The 23,449-nt window shown below is 34.6% G+C and overlaps 1 long non-coding RNA gene across 1 annotated transcript; it reads right to left on the reverse strand.

Moving 5' to 3' along the window:
* Nucleotides 1-14,651: 14,651 nt before the first annotated feature.
* On the reverse strand, nt 14,652-16,631 carry LOC145694079 (uncharacterized). The gene is made up of 2 exons (XR_014132913.1): nt 16,474-16,631; nt 14,652-14,963 (listed from the first exon to the last, which is right to left on the reverse strand). It is a non-coding gene; the product is annotated as an uncharacterized LOC145694079 (long non-coding RNA).
* Between the last annotated feature and the right edge of the window lie 6,818 nt (nt 16,632-23,449).

Here is a 23,449-nt window from a genome sequence, read left to right on the forward strand (position 1 = left end):
AATGTGGAAGGGTAGAGAACAACTAAGTATATTGAAACACCAGCCATGTCTAGTGATGTAGCAGCGAGGATTCAGCATCAAGGGTTTTGGGCCCTGTTGATACTCTTCGTATTTAGGTAATGAAAAATAAGATATTAGGGATCGTGATTTTGTAGTTCGGGTAAATGATATAGAATCTCGTTTGGATATAACTCTCTGACAGATATTTAATAGAATAAATCCTCCCTGCTGTTCTAGTGGCCAGCATGTGCGCCTTTCTTGTACAGGGTTTTGGGTTCGATTCCCGGTGGGAGATCCCTTGGGAACTAATGTTGCATGTAACACATGACTCCTTTAAAAATGTGTCCTTTAATGACTCCTTTAATGACTCCTTTAAATTAATGACTCCTTTAATTTTAAATTTAAACCAGCAATACGCCACAATTGAGAATCCCAATATACGATATTGACATAGTGAATTACAAAAAGAAATGAAATATGAACAAAAACACCAGAGGTGCAAAAAGTGCAGCCAAGTTCGTCAGCCTCAAAAAGTGTTGAGATGAGGATGGATGAGCCAAGTTCCTCGGCCACTGCATCTGAAACAAACACTGGAACTTGGCGCGAGGTGTCAAGGAAAATTATTTTAAGGAACCTTAGGGATAGTGGTGGTGGGTTTAGGACCACCACCAACTTATAAATATCAACTTTGCTAAGGCGCTAAGGCACATATACATTATACTGCAGTAAGATTTGATGGTTCGAAACCCAGACAAGGAAACCTTATATTCCTCCACGAAGTGTCAAGGTAAATGAAGTTAACAAGCCTTAAGGATGGTGTTTGTGAGCGTGGTGAATTTGGGGGTCACCACTAGCCTTAGGGCTGAAATGTCCCGGCCGTAAAACTGGGAACAGACATCTTAATGTATTCGAATATGTTAGACACCTCGCGCCAAGTTAAAGTGTTTGTTTCAGATGCAGTGGCCGAGGAACTTGGCTCATCCATCCTCATCTCAACACTTTTTGAGGCTGACGAACTTGGCTGCACTTTTTGCACCTCTGGTGTTTTTGTTCATATTCAATTTGTCCCAAAATGGCATATAATCCTTTTTAACAATGACTAATTCAATTTCTACAATTCAGTATTAAATTAGCCACGCAGCATATCTGAACATTGAAATAATCAATAACATGCATAATTTTTACGTACGTTAAGTATTATTTGTATTATACTATTTCAATTTAGATTTATTAATTGTAACTAACATTCTTTCTCGTAACTTGAATAAGGTTCATACTTGCGCTTCGTGCTCGCATGTCACTAGCGTCCAACGTAGATAAACCAAAAGGTACAGGTCAACAACAACAAAGGGATTTAGTATCATTTTTCGAAATAATTAAGCTTATTTCAAATACTACTTCTAGATTGAAACAATACACGGATACGACCCACTCAGAACTGTTCTAGTGCACACATTCATTTATTCCTCGGCAAAGGAAAAAAATGGTATTTCTTTTTTTCTCTTAATAAGTATAATATATTTTGATTATACCTAGTTTGTTAACTAGTTGAAAGGAAATGGAAAGACCAATATTCATAATTAGGAATTCTGAAGGGGAAAAAGTAGACTCTTGCAAAATACAATTCTCCGCGGCTTTACCACCAGCAAAAGGGCAATAGTTTTCTGTGTCGCTACATCATTATGTATTTGTATTATTCAGAAATAGTGATATGCGCTCATGTTCAAGAAACTCAGACATTTACTTTCGGAAATTCTATATTGGAGGGATTTCAGAAAACATAGGCACATGTTCTTCATTCTTTTCAAGTTTTTCGTGCATCAGTATCTATCTCAACATTATAGAGTGAGTAAAGAAATTTCTGAAAAGAAAAGAATTACTGTACATAATATATATGCATTTCTTCCTTGAATTTTGGTTGAAATTCCTTTAGTAACAGTATATCAGGGGCGTATCTAAGGGGGGTTGATCGGGGTTGTAACCCATTGCATTGAACTTTCATGTACTACTTAAATAGAGTGGATTTCAGATTACTTAAAGTTTGGAAAAGTGAGATCTTAATGTGTGGAGGAGGGTTAATTTATAGGCATTACATTACATCGCTTCCAAATGTCTAGAAAATTTTTAATAGGCTGAGGTATATAATTATCCAGGGAAATGAGATTAAGAGTTATTTTAACCAAACCGTGAAGGAAATGTAGAGACGATTTCTTCAAGCACCACGCCATAACTGCATTGGACAGGAGACTTGGATGAGATCCCCGGCAGATAAGATAAAATTCCAAATATTTTATTATTTGTAAATAAAGAAGGAAAATCAAGTTTACTATTTTAGTTAAATAAACAAATAATGGGGAGAGGGAATATCGGGATTTGGTATTTGGAACCTGAATATCAAGGAGTGGAGAAAACATATGAAGAGTACGCGGGAAGAATGATGAATGTCAATTTTCCTATGTAAAACAGTTTTTAAAATATCTGGTATCTCAGATATGTGAAAATATGACTTTCATCGTTCGTCCCACGTACTCTTCATACTTATGTGGAGAGGGGGAGTATTAGGAACAGAAATGAACATACACTCTACGAAACACAACAGGAAGATATTATTGTTATCATAGTTATTATATATCCCCTCCCATCGAATATTTCTGCATAAGCCTATGTAGTATATACATATTTAAATTTAACATATCCCAATTACGCTCAAAGGCTATGGGAGACTTTGATGAATGAAAGAACTTAATGATAATGGAAGATTCGATGAAATTAAGAATATTCCCAAGAGAGACCATCCCCACGAGATTTGTTTACCACAAAATATAACTTTCACTTGCCGGGATTAAACAGTCCTCATCAGAAGTGAGCTATGTATCACAAGTGTTGCTTGGATACAAGATTTGGTTGTATCTCATTTAGAAAAGATGTACTTGTTACTTGATCTTTTCTTTCTTTTTATTGTCTCTGTATTCACTTGAAATCCACAGGTAGGTTTTAGGGTATAAACTTTAATTGTACCATAATAATACTGTTAAGAATGAAAAAAAAATCCTGAAATTGAATAAAAGTTATTTTACATAGCAAGTTATCAGGGTTTGATCAAAAACAACTCCCGTCTCAACTATTACTTTTGGAAGGCGAAAATTGTTATTTTTCGAGGGCGTTGCATCCATGGTAAACTGGGAATCTAAAATAATAATAATAATAATAATAATAATAATAATAATAATAATAATAATAATAATAATAATAATAATAATAAAAATAATAATAATAATAATAATAAAATAAACACACTGCTGAACAAGACTGCACTTATTTAATATAAAAACACATTTACACGTGACGTTTCGATCTTCTAGCCAAGATCCTCATCAGACGTACACTTGGCTAGAAGATCGAAACGTCACGTGTAAATGTGTTTTTATATTAAATAAGTGCAGTCTTGTTCAGCAGTGTGTTTATTTTTCTGATTTTATTCGCAAGACATTGACTATGATTGTGTGTCAGTTTGGGAATCTCAGTGAAGCCAAGATATGAAATTATTAGAACTGAACACTTTAAAGTTGTAAATTTCACAGGTAGCAAAGGAAAATGTTCCTCAAAATATAGAACATCTCGTCACGTTTTGGCAGAATTTATTAGACAAATCAATGCTATTGCAACTTTCCCTTACACTTTATCTATGCTTGGAACTAGCTATTTTCTACATGAGATACAGAAAATAGACTGCTTAAAAGTTGCAGGGTATTGTTTTTGTCAAAAAACTACAATTACAAGATTTGCAAGCTATTTCCTTTGTCAAATAAATTATGTACACGTGAAACAGTCCTCAAAAATTTTCACTAATTTACTGTAGTTTCTGATAAATTATTTACATGTGAAGCAGTCCTCAAGAAATTTCACTGGCTTTACTCTAGTTTTTGAATGTAAGCCATCTTTTTCTGAAACTTCCTAATATCTTTGTCAAATTCATATTCTGCGCACATCTTTCTAATATTCTAATCTGATTTTACATATTTTGTCTTCCTCTTCTTTCCTCCTATTCTTCTTCTCAATTTCAGGCTAGAGACTTGAAATTTGGTGTTTGTCTTTCTCATTTAAACTAATGTGAGATATGTTTAAGCGTTTTCTGATATTTTAGTAAAAAGAGAAATGAAAATGGTGGGAAAAAGGTAGGGACTGCAGTTATTATAGTAAGATACCACACTATATATGTATTTTTTTTTATATCTGGCTTAGAAGGAAAGAAAAAAAAGGTGAGTATCACAATTACAATAAGACGTTCATTTTTGGATCCCTGAAGATTAGAGGCATGAAACTTGGTATGTGAACTGAAATTCAGTACTCTGTAGGTTCATGGGATGTGAATCCCTAGGCCGATCGAACGTGGGTTTGGGGGCGAATTCCCTGGTGATTGAAATGTTCAGTGTATCTGGGCATTCAGGACGGTTAGTATTTGAACTGAAATTCGGTATGCTTGTAGGTTTATAAGGTGCGAGGCAATATCTAAACAAATGCAAGAGTCTGAGGGCGAAGCACCCAGCTAGTCGAAGTATTACAATTATTAGGATCACGTACTGGTACTTATAAGATTATAATGTTAGTCCTTCCGTCCGTACGTCCGTTACTCCGCACGATAACTTTTGAACGGATGCGAATTTTTAAATTGTTTTTCTTTTGCTATAGATAGATAGAGTTATTATCTCGAGGGAGTTCGTTGATGGAGGTGATTCGCCCACCGGAGGTAGTAGAAATAAGTCATTTCCAGTTAACATATTTATCACCGTAAAGGAAAAACGATAACAGACAGAGATAAACGATTTTCGGAAATGGATTACACGTTTCAAGGACAACTTTCATCTCCATCCTTAACACTCTAGTATAGCCGGAAGTAGAAATTACTCACTTCCGGTTATAATATTGATCACTATAAATTAAAAACGGTAACAGATAGCGATAAGCGATTTTCTTTAATCAATTAAGTGTCCCAAGAATATATTCCATCTCAACACCAATCTATCTACTAAAACCGGAATTGAAAGAACCATACAACTTCCATAATCCATATTAAATGATAAAATATTACGTATTCCTCTTTACGGTCTTTGAGTTTATTATAATAATACATTCATATCTGAGGATCCTGAAAGTTAGAAACATGAAACTTGATGTTTGAAGTGAAATTCAGTATGCTTGCAGGTATATGAGATGTGAGGCCGTAGACCGAGAAAACACCGCGGTTTCTGGGCGAAGTCCCCAGCTAACAGAAGGCTAGTTATTAAATATATATTTTATTGTATTCTGATCATACATACAGTAGCAGAAGTTTCCGTTCTCCTCTTGGGAAGATAAGGTGTAATGAATATAAAACCTGAAATTTAAGTTGTCACACTCGGCACTTTATGTATAAATAAAAAGAAATTTCAATATAATAAAAAAAGACCTTATTTCTTCTCTTGAAAACGTGATCCCTTATTTTTAATTAAGAATCTATGCACCGAATTCCACACCTCTATCTTAAGCGAATCTTGACATTCGACAGCCTCTGAAGAAAGGAAGAGAAGTTTGAATATTATAGAAATGTCTCCGTTAGAAACGGGATTTTTGAAAGCGCTGAAATACGTATTCCCTCATTTTAAAGAAGAGTTTATGTGCTGAGTTTCATCTCTCTAATTTCAGGAATGTGTGAGATACTAAATTCTTTAAAAAAAAACTTTAAAATATCTCTTTATTTCCCTTGGAATACATGCTCCAAAAAATCCTTTATTTCTTGCCTCCATAATAAAAGGAATAGACCTAGGCCGGGAGCGCACAAACAAGGGCCTATGTGCGATCAACATAAATAGCAAACCTCGAGTGCACAAAATATGATGCTATGATAGTCCATTGTGTCAAACAGTTTTTGGCAATAGTGATTTTTTTTTTTTCAAAATCACCATCCACAACTCTCGAAACAAATATTGCATTATCATTTGGTACAAGATTAGTTCATTTATTTCGCGCAGGAGAAGAAAACAGAATTTGGAGATAGGTCAAATATTACGTATCATGTCTTTATACTTTCATATTGTCAGCATATATTTAAAAAATGTAAATTGCTGTTCTCTATTAACATAATGTAATCATTTTAAACAGCATGGATAATTGTCTATAAATGAAATTCAAGAGTCCTATTTTAAATTGTCTAAAACTGATACACAAACTTAAATCTTCCCCTTGACGAAAGTTACACATTTAGCGGCACTTATATTGTGGTGGTAGCTGGTACTTATATTGGTGCTCACTTTTTTCTTTTTTATAAGTGCGAACTAAAAATGGGTAAATGTCAATTAAAGACAAATCATGGATATAAAATTTACTACATAATAATATTATGTACGTATATGTTATACTTCTTGCTATTTACCCTTTCTTACAAAAACATCTTCCCATATTTTTCAAAATTCAAAATGTAGCAATTACTCGTGTTATAATAAACGTCTAATTTCTTGATTTTTGCCTCTCCATGTAACAGAAACAATCTCTTATATAATTTGTAAAACAAATCCACACATGACAACGCAGCATCGAATATTATGTGCTCGCGATACCATAAGCACTTTCTTTCGTTTATTTGTGAGCTAGTGGAGTACCCCAAGGAATATCCTGTCCAAATTTCACATTTCTTTTTACCTAAAGAAGTATGATCTAGGCGATGATGAGCGAATCACTTCCACTCTTTTATATAGATTATGGTATTAGTGTTACCCAACATAATGTAGAGGTAGAATTTTCGAGATGACACCGAACTCTTCCAATAAACACGTCTTTAAAGACAACACTTTCACGCCTCCTTTTCAAGACGAAACAGCCATAAATCTCGTCCCCTGGCTAACACTATCTTCGTTACACTCTACGCATAAAACATTTTGTTTCAAATAATGGAAAATTTAATATAATTTCCTTCAATACAGCTCTAACCCATTTGAATGGTGTCTTCCCGTTTCGCCTACGGACCTTCCACCAACTTCTATCATTATCTTAATCTCATCTTATCTGTAAGTGAAACAGGTATTCCCGTTTCGCCTATTCATGTTTCGCCTACACTCGCTTGACGAGGGATATTTATAGTTTGGGGGAAGTTTTGACTGTTTGAGGTTGAAACGCAATATAGAGATAATTAAAATAATAATATAATCGACTAAATGCAGTCATGTGATTTTTCACTCAAGTTAAATCGATGGAAATTAATTAATCTAGGGAATAATAAATTAAACCAATTAACTTGAATTTTTTAGAAAAGAATTCCAGAACTAACACTGCATAGTAATCCTTTTATAGTCTAAAATTCTCATACTAATTAATAAATGCTATAGTAAGTTTGACTTCTCTCTTATGGGTTACTAAGTTTTTGTGCTTAAATTTCTCAACTTTATTTTTTAATTTATTTTTTAAGGTTACGATTGAGGTAAATTGAATGTGTTAGTCCCCATAATATTTTTAAATGTGATTCAGCAACGTTCAAATCTAGATGTTTTCTAGTATCACTACATTCACTTTAAACGTTATGCCTTGACTGAAGACTTATTCTGGCCCACTAACCCTATAAAACTAATAGCTTCGTTATGAGAAATTTGGTATAAAAATAATTTAGCTAAAATAAGTTTAAAGAAATTCAGATTTGGAGTGCAATTAGCTTCCATTCGAGGTATTCCGCCCGTTACTCCAGAGCCGCGTTAAATATTATCAAAGCAAAACAGCTACATCACTTCGTTTAGAGAAACTCGTATTCAATTTATTCAAACAGGAAGAACGAGGGAGAGAATTGACTCCGTTCACTTCACCTCTGCTACCTTTGGTTCGATACGCGTCCACCACTCTGGACATGAATCAAACATTCAAAATTGAATTTAAAAACCAGCATTCATGCTATCCTGAGCCTTCACTCCGGGCCTCAGTTTTACTCTACTTGCAATATTACGAGTATTTCTGCATTTAGGCAGAAAAACTACAAAGTTACTTCTACCCACCACTAAGGATGAAAAATTACATTAAGAAATTTTACTAGCATAGCAGTTGGAAGGTATAATGGTTCATCTCTCACAGTCAGAATCACCGGAGTACCGACCAGCCTTGTAAAGTTCGAGAAACTGATCTTGAATAGCTAATCACTCGCCGTTTTAAATTGTTCTGTGAGCCCATAAAAAATTAGAACGTATATCTGTTTTGAAATGATGACCTTTTGAACTACTAGTGGCACGACACTCACTTGGTTAGAATCAGTCAATCACGTCAAAACTGTTGCTGACGTTGAAAACTAAACTTATTCATAAATCTTTGTAAAAAAAAAAAAAAAAAAGTCACACACTAAATATCCCTCGTCGATTGAGTGTAGGAGAAACGGGAATGCCTACGATGGGATTGAGATAATGGTATATATTGCTGGAAGGTCCGTAGGCCAAACGGGAATAGGCCCAACGGGAATGAACCATTTGAATTATACTGACATAACCTAAGAAATGAATGTGATTTATTGAAGAATTCGTACATACGGTGTAAAAGGACAGTTTGGTTTAAATACATGTCGTCTGTAATTAATTGTTCTCTTTTTCTTAAGTCTTTTAATCAATGAAGAAATCTAGTTGGTATCTTGAATTGCTCCGATACAGTGTTTTACCTTCGTAATATGGAAAATATAATACTGAGAACGTGATAACTGCTAGGATTGAGTCCTAAACTGCAAGCGCATGCACATACTTCAGGAATATTCAGATCTTTGACAAATGATTCATGAAAAACATTCAATATTATTAATAAAAAATCATAGTAAAATTTTTATCTAATTTGTGGCAACCCTGCGTATATTTTATCATAGATGAAAATCTCAACCCTCCGTTTTGGCCATTACTCAAGATTTTCGTGCCTGTCATGGATTTCCAGTTCATGATCAATAGCAAGATAAGGTAGTTGAGCAAATGTCCAACATTTTAACGCTTGGGCAAAACATACTTGAGGAAATGACCTGATCCCTTACTATACTACCCTCATTTGCTAGGATGCATTTATCTATATTTTATAGGAAATAAAGAAACATTTTCCAGCTGGAATTTATATTTACACTTAATAATTCGGCATATTCAAATTTTAAGAAAATATAATAAATTTTGCGAAATAAACACATTAATATTTTTCAAAACGGAAATACCTCCATCCACAACGGAAGTAAACAGTAATATGGTTTCAGCAATATTTTGCATAAGATTCGTAATATCAGGTAATTTTCAAAACAGTCAATGCTTAAAAGATATCTTCTTATGGCTTTACTTGTCACAGGAAGTTTCATGAAATTTTTAATAACATTACGCAGAATTGCACCATTAAAAAAGTAGAACAAATATTCTGAATTTTAGTTCTCTGGGAAATGTTCCATAGCATTAAGTAAATTGTGATTGTTCGTAATTTTTGCAGAAGTATTTCAGAACTATATATATATATATATATATATATATATATATATATATATATATATATATATATATGTGTGTGTGTGTGTGTGTGTGTGCACAACACGTGTTGCGGTTGCCGATCGTTTTTTTGTTTTTGATGTGTTATGTGGACCTTCGTCTTCCGTCAGCAGTAACCCGTTCACCTGTGAGTGTCGTGGTGTGAAAGTGGTGAGGTAAAATGAGCGACCTGACAGACTTCCAAAGAGGCATCATCGTTGGTGCCCGTCTGGTTGGAGCTTCAGTGGCAACAATGGCGAACATTGTGGGGGTATCGAAAGGCAATGTATCCAATGTCACGAGAGCATACACAATTCATGGACAAACGACGTCTGCAAAGCACAACACTGGTCGAAACACAATCCTGTCAGATAAGGACCGGAGTTCATTAAAACGGATTGTAGCAGCTAAGAAGAAGACCACTGCAATGAAAATTACGTCTGAACTCAATTCCGCCCTACAGAACCCGGTTTCATCGAAAACAGTGCGACGGGAACTTCATAAAATGAAAATTCATGGCAGAAAAGCTATCGCCAAACCTCTGGCCACAGCAGTAAATGCGAAGAGGCGTATCCAGTGGTGCAAGGACCACAAGGCGTGGACTCATGAGCAGTGGAAACACATAATGTTGTACGATGAATCGACCTTCACCTTGTTTCCAACAACCGGCCGTGTTTACGTATGGAGAACACCGTCGCAGGCCTATGATACAGACTGTCTGCTCCCAATTGTAAAGCATGGGGGTGGTTCTCTTACAGTATGGGCAGTGATATCGTGGTTTTCTGCAGGTCCCATCATAGCCTTGCATGGAATGATGAATGTTAAAGCGTATGAGGCCATTTTGGGGGACCAGGTTCTACCCATTGCCCAAATAGTGTTCCCTGATGGTGATGGTATCTACCAAGATGATTTGGCACCCTGTCACGCTGCAAAAACGGTGAAATTATGGTTTGAGAAGCATGACCAGGAGCTATCACACATCCCCTGCGTCTCACAAGGACCAGATCTGAACATCATTGAGCCATTGTGGTCTGAGTTAGAAAGGCGTGTTCGGTCTCATTACCCTCCACTCCCTTAAGGAACTGGAAAATGTTTTGGAGGAACAATGGTACAAAATTCCACACACAACGATTTAGGAGCTGCATACATCCATTCCACGTCGGATCCAAGCTGTTTTGGACGCGAAAGGAGGCCTCACACCATACTAGGTATGATTTTCACACTTTTGCAAACTTTTAGATTTTTTTTTATCCAATCCCTGTATGTCTTTAAGCACATTATCTGTTTGTGAAGAAGACGGTGTATATAGGAATAAAATTTAGTAAATCATAGTTCTGGTAAATTAATAATTCCTTTTAGTTAAACTGTTTCACTGTAATTTGGACATGTTCGAAATCATGGTAATTCATAACCTATGTATCTTCTCGGTACATTATTCCTGTTTATCCAAATTATGTGGTAATAGATTTCTGAAATTTCTTTTGATTCAGACATACTTTAATATCTGCGCTTACCTGTCACTATTTGCTCTTCTAGAAAGATATGAATCGGATGTGATTTCGCTCTATGGCAGCTCCAAACAAGTGATTGTGGAAACACTGTTTTATAACGGTGAACCCAGTAAATTAATACCAGTTAAACTTTCACTTTGGTTGTTTGGTATTTTGGGGTAGAATGATTGCTACGGACTCTTCACTGTTTACGAAAAATTTGCATAGTTCACAGAGATACTCTCGCCCGTACAGAGAAATCATATACAGAAATATTGAATTTACATGGGAACATTGAATACAAACGTTAGTATTTTATCTTTTCTATCAATTTATTTCGATCAATGGTTAAAAATTTGGAACATAGCTGCAGTTCCAGAAAATGTCGTCAGTATACTCATCGCAGACTAAGGAAGACGGCGCAGAAAATTGAAATTGATATGCAAAAACAAGCAATTTACAAAAGATTTTCGTATTTAAACGTAAGACCCAGGAGTCTTAAACATCGGTATTACGGTATGAAACAGACTTTCGGATAACTACATTCACTTACAGGCATTGCCGTACAGTCCCGGTCTAGGAAAAGAATATACCAAATTAATTATAAAGATATTAAAATACATATTTAAACTCGTAATACCGAAAAGTTTATACATACGGACAATAGTATTGTCGCGAAAACATCAATTATTAAAATCAAAATAATACTTAACAAAATAATCAGTCAATCTTCAACCAGGATTTAAATTAATAAACGAGCTCCTTTTAAACCATCAAGATATTTTACAAAATGAAAATATTGTAAATTGTGTACGCATGTAATTAATATTCCTGTTTATTTGTGGTTAGCTAGGCCTAGCTGATGTTAATGATACTATTTGACAATGACTGACAAAGATACAGTCTGTCAAACTATCGCGAATATCGGATCACATGTATATCTAGCGGAAAATAATTCCTCAGCAAAATGAACAACTCTAAGATCACGAAACCATTATAGAACTAAAATCCCTAGAATATTTATATATATATATATATATAAAATAAAATAAAATGCAAACTGTTGCATATTAATAAATAGGATATATTGATAGCCCCCGAAATCCCGACATTTCTATAATTTTTGTCTAATTTTAGGGGCGGTATTACAAATTTTAATGAAATTAGTAATCATATTGAATTTGGACACCCCTTCCCTCTGAAATAAATTCCTGATCACGTCTCTAGCTGTAACTATTAAACAAGTTAATAAAAGAGCTCCTTCGTGGCTAAGCGGTTAGCATACGCGCCTTTGGCGTGGGAGACCCGGGTTCGATTCTCGGCGGGAGCTCATGTGATTCGGATTCCACATTAATCAATAGGTCCCGTCTCATATAGCCTCGCTGCTGAAAGGGACGTTAAACTCAAAATTACTGAACTCAAGTTTAATAAACACATAAAAAGCGAACCTCACTTGGTAGGATATGGTTTAGAAGGTCTGCTCCCCATTCCACTCCCCGGCTACCCCTGTATATAACGCTATTGTAAGTTCCTTGTTCCTATGTTTTTTTTAACAGGTTCGCTACCGAAGCAAAAAATATATTTGGGACGCATTGGTTTTTACCAAGGACCAGCGTCCCATATGTGAGACGCTCGGGCTCGTTCTGGTAGATGGTCTGTGGGTAAGGTAATTTTCTTATGACCAGTCTATAGTGGCGGTTTATGTCTATGAATCGGTCCCTCGTAAAATCCGCTGTGTCCCATATATGGGACGTTTGTAGCCAACGTGTCAATGTAAGCTTTACCAAATAAAACTGACCTCCCTTTGGGTTGTGGAAAAGTTTATTCTTCTTCTTTCCCTACCTAAGTATAGTCCTACACTTTTTGCTTGAAATTTTTTGCACACTAATGAAGATTGGGCTCAGATTGTTTGATGGTTGGGAAGTTTTGTGAGTCGGAGTTCCTGCAAATTTTTTTTTTCTTTATGCAATAAATGAAACATGATTATGAGAACTACCATTTTGATTTGTCCTTTTCCTTTACATATAAGTAGTAAGCATCAACAATAATTTTTTTCACTCTTCAAAACTTTTCTGCACTCCTCATCTGGATTCAGTTGTTTTCGAGGAGTTGCAATTCTATTTCTGTACACATAATAAACGATTATCATTGAGGTCAAAACAAATAAAGTACGTGTAATGTGGATAGTGTCAAAAGTAATTCTACGGTTTTTATATACAACGAAAGAAAAAAATAAATCTTTTAAAGAGAGATGAAAAATGACAAAGTTAATTTGAGAGCGTGGAAGCTGATTCGAAGCAAGCTGTATATTTGCTCAAGCAGGGCTACCAATAGATGAATATTATTGTAAAGCGAAATGGGAATTTGTTTTGCCTTACGATAACAAATCATTAAGTACCAATTTTTTTATTGACGTTTCCTTTAATAAGAATCATAAGTCAAAACGGGAAAAGGCGAACAGTGAAGACACGGATAAGAAAATGATTTTCCCCATAAAACTTGTTTGATTTAAATGGAATTTGGCGCATGTGTATTTTTAAGGCTTCTAAGTCGTCCGTACTGCGTGGAGTTGAAATTTGACAATAATTTGGAAGTTAGTTTAACTCTACCCCTCCATTCGGTTTGAAAAATGTGTTTCACGATATGTTTTGTTAAAATTATTCACTATTCTAGAGACATTCCCACAGTCCCTAATGTTTTGGGTTGAAATCATTCAAAAACGAGCGAGTTAACTCACCCAACCTCAATTAAAAGCCATGTTCCACGACAACTTCCATTAAAAAATAAAGATTTTGGTGCAAAATGGCATGGATTTCCAACTATTAACATGTTCTAAATTGAAATTGAAAAATATTGATTGAGCCAATTTAGCTAATTTCTCGTAGATTTAAAGAGTTCCCTCGTCGCTAAGCGGTTAGCACGCCCTTTTACGTAGGAGACCTGGGTTCGGTTGCCGGCGGGAGTTCATGTTGTTCGGATCCCACTTTAAGCTGTATGTCCACGTCTCGTATAGTCTTGGTTCTAAAAGAGACGCTAAAACAAAACATAGGATCAAATCCTTAGATTTATAAAATGTCGTAAAAATATTCCGGATTTTATGGAATATAATGTGCGTTTTGTTTAAAATTATAGACTTGTTCCTATTGTTTGGGAGTTGGAATTAATCAGAACGAAGAGGGAGAATTTACCTCATCTTGTGGTAGCAAACTTCAATAAATATTATTCGAATTTCACAAGACATTGAACATAGTATCTTTTATAGATTCCAAAGACGTGTATTGCTCACAGTTAACACGTTTCAAGATCAAGGAACAATTCACTTTAGCCAGGGGCCGGGAAATTATTGAAAAAGAAAGAGAGAGGAAAAAAGTTCATGAAACAATGCTTTTTCTGAAGCTTAAAAAACACTGGGATAGGTTGGGATTCAAATTGATGAAGGATAATGTGGTGGAAGATGTAGAAAAATAAACTTTCGCTCACTTCTAGAATGAATAATAACTTCAGAGATAAAAGCTTCGAACAATCTACCTTCTTTGTTTTCAGTTTGTTTCTAGAAGAAAAGCGACATGAGAAGTGTGGACGTTCAAATATATTCATTGAAGGAAATTTCGTTGGAAGACAGACATTATGTAAACGGATAATACTAACACTAAAAAACACAATAACATGACAAGTATTGATATTGCCAATAATATTTAATCAACTATAATTTGGATACAGGTTTTTCGAGACTATGCGTTGACATTCTTTTTCAGGTTTAACCATAGAATCCACCAAGTCCATAACCGCCGATACCTCCGTATCCAATACGTCCAAGCCCGTATCCACCAATACCTCCGTATCCAATACCTCCAAGTCCGTATCCTCCATAGCCTAGGCCATATCCTCCATATCCTAATCCAATACCTCCTAGACCAATAGCTCTCTTGTCTCTGGCAGATTCTTCAGCAAAAGAAACAGCCACGAGGGCGAAGAGGGCGAGAAGAGCCTAAATAGATAACATAAAATATTATTTTTGTTTCTATTATTCTAGCAAATGAGAAATCATCTTAATCTAGTATAAAAAAATGTTAAGGAAAGTATGTTCGAACACAACATTTTAATCATGGTTGCGTTTCTTGTTCCATGACTTGTAATTCTGACTAAAACGATGTGTATCATACAATATGAATTTTTAGTGTAGCTATCACGACAATCCTCTTAAAAAATATATGCTTTTCAGGTGAAATATAAGCATATTAAGATTGTCTCGGAAACGTTTTGTTTCGCAGTGAACAGATAAATTCATAAAATAATACATATGATATTTTATTTGCTTTACAAAGTATTTAAATATTTTCCCTTAATCTCTTAGCTCTTACCGGAACACCGGAGCAGTTAGTATTCATAGAATTTAGTTTGGGAACTTGGTTGCATTAATTTACTATTATAATGCGAGACGTTGTCAAATTATGTAATCTGGGTTTTCCATGCAATGTATACTAATTTTATATTATATATTTATTTATTAATTATAGGTATTTTATATAATTACAAATTTCAACACAGCCTTATATTATCCAGTTTGACGAGTTATTAACATCAACATTAAATAAGAGTTTAAGCTGTACTGCAAAATATATGTATATGCGAAATGTAATATCCAAACTAGACAAACTCTACTTAGTACGGTAACTTAAACACGGTATGTTTCCTTAGAAAGTAAATTTCTTGTTTGCGTTCCGTTCATCAATAAATTAAAATCTCACGTTGTGAGGATGTCTGTTGTATCAGAATACAGAAAATGCCGATAACGTGAATCCGCAAATAAATATCATAAATGTACATTTGAGATATACAATATGTGTATGAGTATTGGACATTAGGATAGGTTGAATCCAGAGGATGACCCAGCAGCAATCCTGACCCGGAGATATAAATTTAATCCTGGAACATTACATTCTGTTTGTCTTTTAATTTTCTATAGTTTGTTTGTGCATACATTAGAGAAGTATTTTCATAAAGAACAAATTTGTAACTATTGTTACGAAATATTCATTGTATTTTTCGATAAACGTGTTCGTTCTCTATGACTATTATGACTATGTAGGGAAACAGATTACAATATTATCCCCTAACATTACTAGACTCCTGATATATACAGAACGATGGTCCTTACTTTCGAATTCTGTATAGCACAAGTGAACATGTTTAAATGTATGTTAAATTTTACCGTACGGCTTTACATTTATTAGAATAGTAGTCGGTGTTATTATTACATTAAAAATGTGGCATTTTTAAATTTCCTTGCATGGAACTTAATTCAGTTTAATAGCATAGGCGACGTAAGCAGATAACTAAATTTATAAACCACATGTTAACGATTGTGAATTTTGCAGGCACACTGAATGATTATTTTTCTTTTATATATATAGCCGCTAAAAACCACAAAGTTCCTTCTGAACTCAGCATTGTTAGAGAATAAAATTGTCTAAATAATAAGAAAAAATGTTACTTACCAAAACCTTCATGATTGTTAAGTAGTTGGTTATCAATATCGATTATGATCGAATGATAATGTTTGGTTGACGAGCTGTCTTTTATAGTAGTGCTTGTTCCTGAAAACGTTTTCTGCTTTCCAGGATGTCTTACATATATGAGTCGATTTCTCCAATTATAACTAAAAACAGAGAAAGGCAACCTTGGTACCCCGTAGAAAACAGACGGCAATCAATTTAATAATGCACTCAGGATGTAATGCATTACTTGTACAGCAAAACGAAACAGTAATTGTAATTTATATATATATATATATATATATGCATGTGTGTGTGTAATTTTTTTAATTGTGTAATTTAGTAACTTTAAATACACAATATTTGAATTATATATAGTATTTCATCTTGGAAAGAACTACATTAATACAGAAAATTGTTTATAGTACCGAAATTAGGCAGATGAGATGTGCATCAACTTAGTGTCAGTCCAACTTTAAGGATTTATTTGATACGCTTTCTGAGAATAATGAAAGTTTTATTTTAATTTAAGAAGAATTGAGGCGTCTAGTATCAAAAGCCGCCAAATCCATTTTTTTTAAACGAAAATTGAATTATATATTGCTTATTGTATGTTTGATCTAAAGGAATTCCATGGAAACAGAATTTTGTTTAAAAGTTTAATATTTCATACTTAAAAAAAAAAACTCGTTCAAATATGGGACTTTGTACGCGTGTATATGGAGCTTCATTGCACGTCTTGCGAGATTACTCGAAACTAAGCGAAATGGATGTAGCGGATTTTGATACTCGGCTCCTCAATTGAACTATTTTCTACAGCTTGATTCCTTGTTTGAGGCAAGTGATCAACAGGGAAAATGCTATCATTACAGTTAAGGGCCAGCGACAAGACAGTTTTAATAAAAATAAAATTGTAGACTTTTTAATGAAGATTGGGGGATGATGAAGATTAGGGCAAGATAAACACAGTAAATAGACTCGGCTAGTTACAAGTATACTATTTTAGATATATAGTACATACACAAATAAGCAACGCTCTCTGATGAAGCCAATATGTTCAATCAATTGCCGAAACTGGAACACAGTTATTATTATTTTAAAATAAACATTGTTATGGTCAGTGATCTGTTTCTCTAGTTCAAGTTATTTAAGATAGCAAAGCTCATATGAACCACTTAGTTAACAAATGAGCAATTTGTTTAAACAGAATCAAAAGCATCAGTTAAAATATTGACAGCAACTGATGTAAATATTAGCGTCATGAAAGTTCATTTTTTCGAAATATACCCATGACAATTTACTCTCAAGCATGCCATTTTGTTCATATCGATATGATCTATCAATTGATATATGTCTCAGCTTTAACCAATATTATAATTAAACAAAAATTGAAGTTTAAAAGTTAATAACAATTTTGTTCTATATATCATTAACCTAAGTATGTACTGTTTGTTACCTTAGTAAAGTCATAATGAAATATTTGATGAGAGTATACTTCATTGATTACCTTTGTTTCAAGAGCGTGGTTATCATACATCAATTTTTAGGTTTAAAAAAGAGTGTTTGATAAAAGAAATTAAATAATCAATCAAGAGGATTTATTATATAAACTTACGTTAACTAACATGTTTAATTCAAATATCTTAGTTACAACATTTCTAAAAGTTTTTATTAAGTAATTTGAAATGTATTTAAATATAGATTCCATATTTGCAACACCTCTTTTCTCATCAATGGTCAGGTCCGTATCCTTCATAAATCTATACCGTATCTTTTATATCCCAATCCAGACTAAGGGCAATAGGCCTTTTGTCTCTTGGTGGCTGACTATTTAGCAAAAGAAACAGACACGCGGGCGTACAAGCACTTTTAAAAGAAATAAAGAAGTTTCGTTATCTAATGAGATCCAGTGTTATTAAATACACATTATTTTAAAAATAAACATTTTGTAAAATACATAATACATTACTAAATTTTAGGGTTATTCAGAGAGCAAAGCAAAATACACATGACACCAAGTGGATATCACTATTACGCTTACTCTTATGCTCTGGTGCTTGGTTCATGGCTTCTTTACGGCAATAGCATAAAGGTCATACATGGATACCCTCCCCTTTTACCGGAGGATGCTCATTACTCAGCCCTCCTAATTGAATATAAATATATTAACTTTAGAAGTGCTAATTGCACAAACAAAAGCGAAGTAAGAAATATATATATATATATATATATATATATATATATATATATATATATATATATATATATATATGAAATGAAATGAAATCTTTAAGTTTTACATTCCACGGTTATATATATATATATATATATATATATATATATATATATATTAAAGCTGACTGATAAACTGTACCGCAAAATATCACTTAACGAATTGGGAACTTATTACAGATATTTTGGCTGTGAATGGCTCTGTGGATTCTTTCTATAATATACTCTATTCTATTTTTGACCGGTGCATCTCGAGAGAAAGAGCTAAATTTAATTATCCTATTTGGTTTTCAAGTGGCATAATTAGATTAATAAAGAGCAATCACCATATCACCATAAGAAATGGAAGCAGGGTTCTCGGGACGCACTTTATCACTACAATATATTTAAAGGATTGAGAGCTCTTTCTAAAAAGAATTTCTAATGCATACAATATATATTTAAACAACTGTGAGGCCAATATTATAAATAATCCTAAGACTTTCTGGGCGCATGTTAAGAATGAAAATGAGTAATTCGGGAAGTAATATCTTTCATCATGATAGTCAAACTTTGAGTGACGATGCTGCTATTGCAAACGCGTTTATGGCAAAAGTTCAAGTGACACACAATAAATCGAGCTACAATCTTATTCTTATGGAGCAACACAATAATTCGGAAATCCTGGATAAATTAAATATTTACTTTATAGAAATCAAAGATATTAAGAATGCTATTTAAAATCTTAAACCACGGTCATCTTGTGGACAGGACAAAATACCATCATATATCATTAAAGGCCACTCAGAAATACTGAAACATCCCCAACAAGCACGGGCGCAAATCCCGGGGGGGACGAGGGGGACATGTCCCCCCCAATCTTGAACCTGGGGGGACTGTCCCCCCCAATAATCTGATTTAAAAAGTGCTTTTTCGGAGAAGTGTCATGATTTGTGTCCGACTGCCCCAAAGGAATGTAAGATGAAATTGATTTCTCTTGGCTTTTCCATTTTATTTTTTTTTAAGAATCGTATTCTGTAGTATTTCAAACTGAACTTCGTGCTGTAGTGAGTTTAGTAGTCTCATCAATATGTATTAATTCCACTTCCGCTATTTGGGCATAAATTGCAATAATGCCAGAGGAGGATATGCCCCTCTCCTCATGCTTGAAAGTTGTCTCAGCTGAAGGTACGGGCACAAATTCCGGGGAAATGGAGAGACATGTCCCCCCCAACATTGGAACTGGAGGCTCTCCCAATAATCCGATTTGAAAAGTGCTTTTTGCAGATAACTGTGATGAGTTGTGTCCGACTGCCACAAAGGAAAGTGAGATGAAATTTGTTTCTCTTGGCTTTTCCATTTTTAATGAAAATGAAGGCGTGCGACTGAGCGTGACGTAACCTGATATGAAATCTTATCTCCTGCTCTCCCCTAGGCCCTAGCACACGAAGAGTATATAGACTATCCAATTTCAGTAGAACCCATCTTTTCAGTAAATGCCCATTTATCTATTTGTAGTATCAGCCTAGGCATCTACTCATGCTTCGTAAGCTAACTAACTCTATAGCCTATGGAACCCGGAGGTTCAATGCCGCGTTCACAAAAGCTCTCCACTGACTTCTATTCTTAGCCAACTGGATCCAATTTCTACTTTGTATTCCTATCTCTGCGAGATCCATCTTAATATTGTCTTCCCATCTGCGCCTAGGTCTTCTTAATAGTCGTTTTCCGATTGGTTTTACCGCTAACACTTTGAAAGCGTTCCTACTTTCTTCCATCCTGGCTACATGTCCTGCCCACCTAAGCCTCCTAGACTTGATGACCTTAACAATGTTTGGTAAGCCGTATAATTTACGTAGTTCGTCGTTATGAAGTTTCCACTATTCCCCATTTCCGTTCCTCTTGGTCCGAATATTTCTCTCGGGATCTTGTTCTCAAATACTTTCGGTCTATGCTCTGCACTCAGTAAGCGACCATGTTTCGAAACCATACAGAACAACAGGTACGATTATCAATTTATACATTTTAAGCTTCAAATCCCTCGACAGAATTCGCGACGACAAGAGGTTTTGAACTGAATAATAACACGAATTCCCTGTTTTTAGTCGACATTTAATTTCTTCGTGAATATGATTTTCGTCTGTTAATATTGATCCTAGATATTTGAAAGTATCCACTTTATCAAAAGTATTATTTAATATTTTAACACATACATAATTTGCCGTATTACAGTCCCGACGCACTTCCATGTATTTAGTTTTCTCTGCATTTACTTCTAAACCCATGTCCATGCAAGCGCGTCTAATAAGACCTCTGCATTTCTTTCTGTTTTTCTCCGATCATCCCCTACTAAATTTACATATTCAGCGTACGCATAACCTGGTGAACACCGTTCAGCTCTAGGCCCTGGTTGCTATCTTTGATTTTCCTTATAGCGTATTCCAGGACAAAGTTGAATAATAATGGCGACAACGCATCTTCTTGTTTCAGGCCATTCTTAACGTGAAAGCTCGTGGCCAAAAATTTTCCTACCCGGACTTTACTTTGGGATTCATTTAAACATGCCTTAATTGATCTAATTAGCTTTTTCGGTATTCCAAATTCTGTAAGAACGTTGTAAAATGTTTCTCTCCTAACAGAGTTATAAGCCTTTCTAAAATCAATAAATAGTTTATGTACCGGGATATTGTATTCCCACTTTTTTCGAGTATTTGGCAAATGGTAAATATTTGGTCGATAGTTGATCGATTTCGTCTAAATCCACACTGATAATCTCCAAAAATTTCATCTGCGTATGGGGTCAATCTTGCTAATAGAATGTTTGAAAGGATTTTATAGGATGTTAACAGAAGAGAGATGCCTCGATAATTATTACAGTCAGTTTTGTCGCCTTTCTTGTGGATTGGAACAATGATTGATTCTTCCCACTTTTGTGGCAATTTTTCCTTGTTGTAGATAAGGAGAATGAGTTTGTGTATCTTGTTCCACAATTTTTTGCCTCCAGCTAAAATTAACTCAGGCGGAATTTCGTTTACACCCGAGATTTGTGTTTCTTTAATTTCTTTATAGCGATTTTTACTTCTATTCGATTGGGTTCTGGAATATATGGTTCTGCGGTGTGTATCTTCCTTTCTCCACGCACATTAGTTTTTGGCTGCGTGTTAAGCAAATCGTCAAAGAAATCTTTCCATCTATTTAAAATGCTATCTGTATCAGTGAGAACTATTCCATCAGCTTTCTTTCATATATAAGAACGAGGTTGATAGCCTTTCTTAAATTCGTTGATCCCTTTATACATGTCCCGAATGTTTTTATTTTTACTATTATCTTCAAGTTCCTAAATTTTAGCTTTCAAAATATCGCGTTTCTTTGTTCTAAAAGTTTTGGAAGTTCCTCGCCTGATGTCTACGAAATTTTGTGTAGTTATTTCATTCGGATTTTGTAGCCACCGTAATTTTGCCTGTTTTCTCTTCTCTGCTAGTTTGAACCATGGTTTGTTCCTACATATTTCCGTGTGTCCCAATTTTTCTTTTGACAGAGGGTGTTTCGTAACCAAAGAAAAGAATTCAATTGCTGGAATATTTTTCTCTATAATCTTAAGGTTACATCTGTTAAGTAAAGAGTATGACATGCGTCAGACTTCTGAAACGATTCCTGTAATGTTATTGAGATTATAATCATTTTGCTCAAAGAGTATTGTTGCGTCATACATAATTGATATTCTTTCTTCATAGTTTTGGGGAAGTCGTCATTTATATTATTATATTACTATAAAACAATTTTAACGTGGATCTTTGTGGATGCCTAATTAGAAACATACCAATTATAAATATGCATGTATTCAAATTTCAGAATGGGCCGCGGTGGCTCAGTGGTAGAGCGTTCACCTCTGGTGCTAGGGGTCTCGAGTTCAAACCCTGCTCCCGCCAAGTGAACTTTGTGGTGGACAAACACCGTGTGCGTGGGTTTTCTCGGTTTTCTCCCGTTTCCTCCCACTTTCTTCATTCCACCATTTCATTCATTACTCATCATCACCGTCTCCTTTAGCCTAACCGGCATAACCGTGGGACGTAAAACTCAAAATTTCATTTCATTTCATTTTCAAATTTCACAATGTTTTCACGGCAGTGATTTGTAATACTGATATGTACTACTACTTCATCTATATCACCTACTATATAGATAATATACTCTACAACAGTTGATCAGATTCATCTACCGTAATATGAGTTTCATCTCCCTTATCTAGAATAAGCCTCAAATCTGACCACCTTCCAATGTTGAAGACAACCAATGGCGTATTTAGGATTTTCTTTCGAGGGCTATGCCCAACACAAGGAAGGAAGTGGGCAATTGCCCACCTGAGTTTGAGAATTAAATATATTTTAATTTATGCATAAATTGAAGTTATAATGGCAAGAATTACAAATCGATAAATCCTATATGATATGATACAAAAATTTAGAAGTGAATCTAACCCTTTATTCTATTCATACAAGAAAAAGAAAGCATCCTCTTGGCCGTCCTAATTTCCCGGGCTAATTATTCCCCCGTTTTGATTTTCTTTAATTCAAACATTTCCTTCTTTTAAAAATAACTAAACGATATCATTGTTCCTTTGTTATAATAACTAAAGTCCTGTCATGTTGATATCCGCGCATGTTGGTGTGAAACACTAGTTTCGCTTATCAACTCATCTTAGTTTTGGTGTTACTGATGACGACCAACTTGAATCACAACTGACAACGGTCGATAAAGTATGAGAGGC

This window comes from Thermobia domestica, chromosome 9 (genome assembly GCF_964235325.1).
Source record: "Thermobia domestica chromosome 9, izTheDome1.hap1.1, whole genome shotgun sequence".
Taxonomy (NCBI): domain Eukaryota; kingdom Metazoa; phylum Arthropoda; class Insecta; order Zygentoma; family Lepismatidae; genus Thermobia; species Thermobia domestica.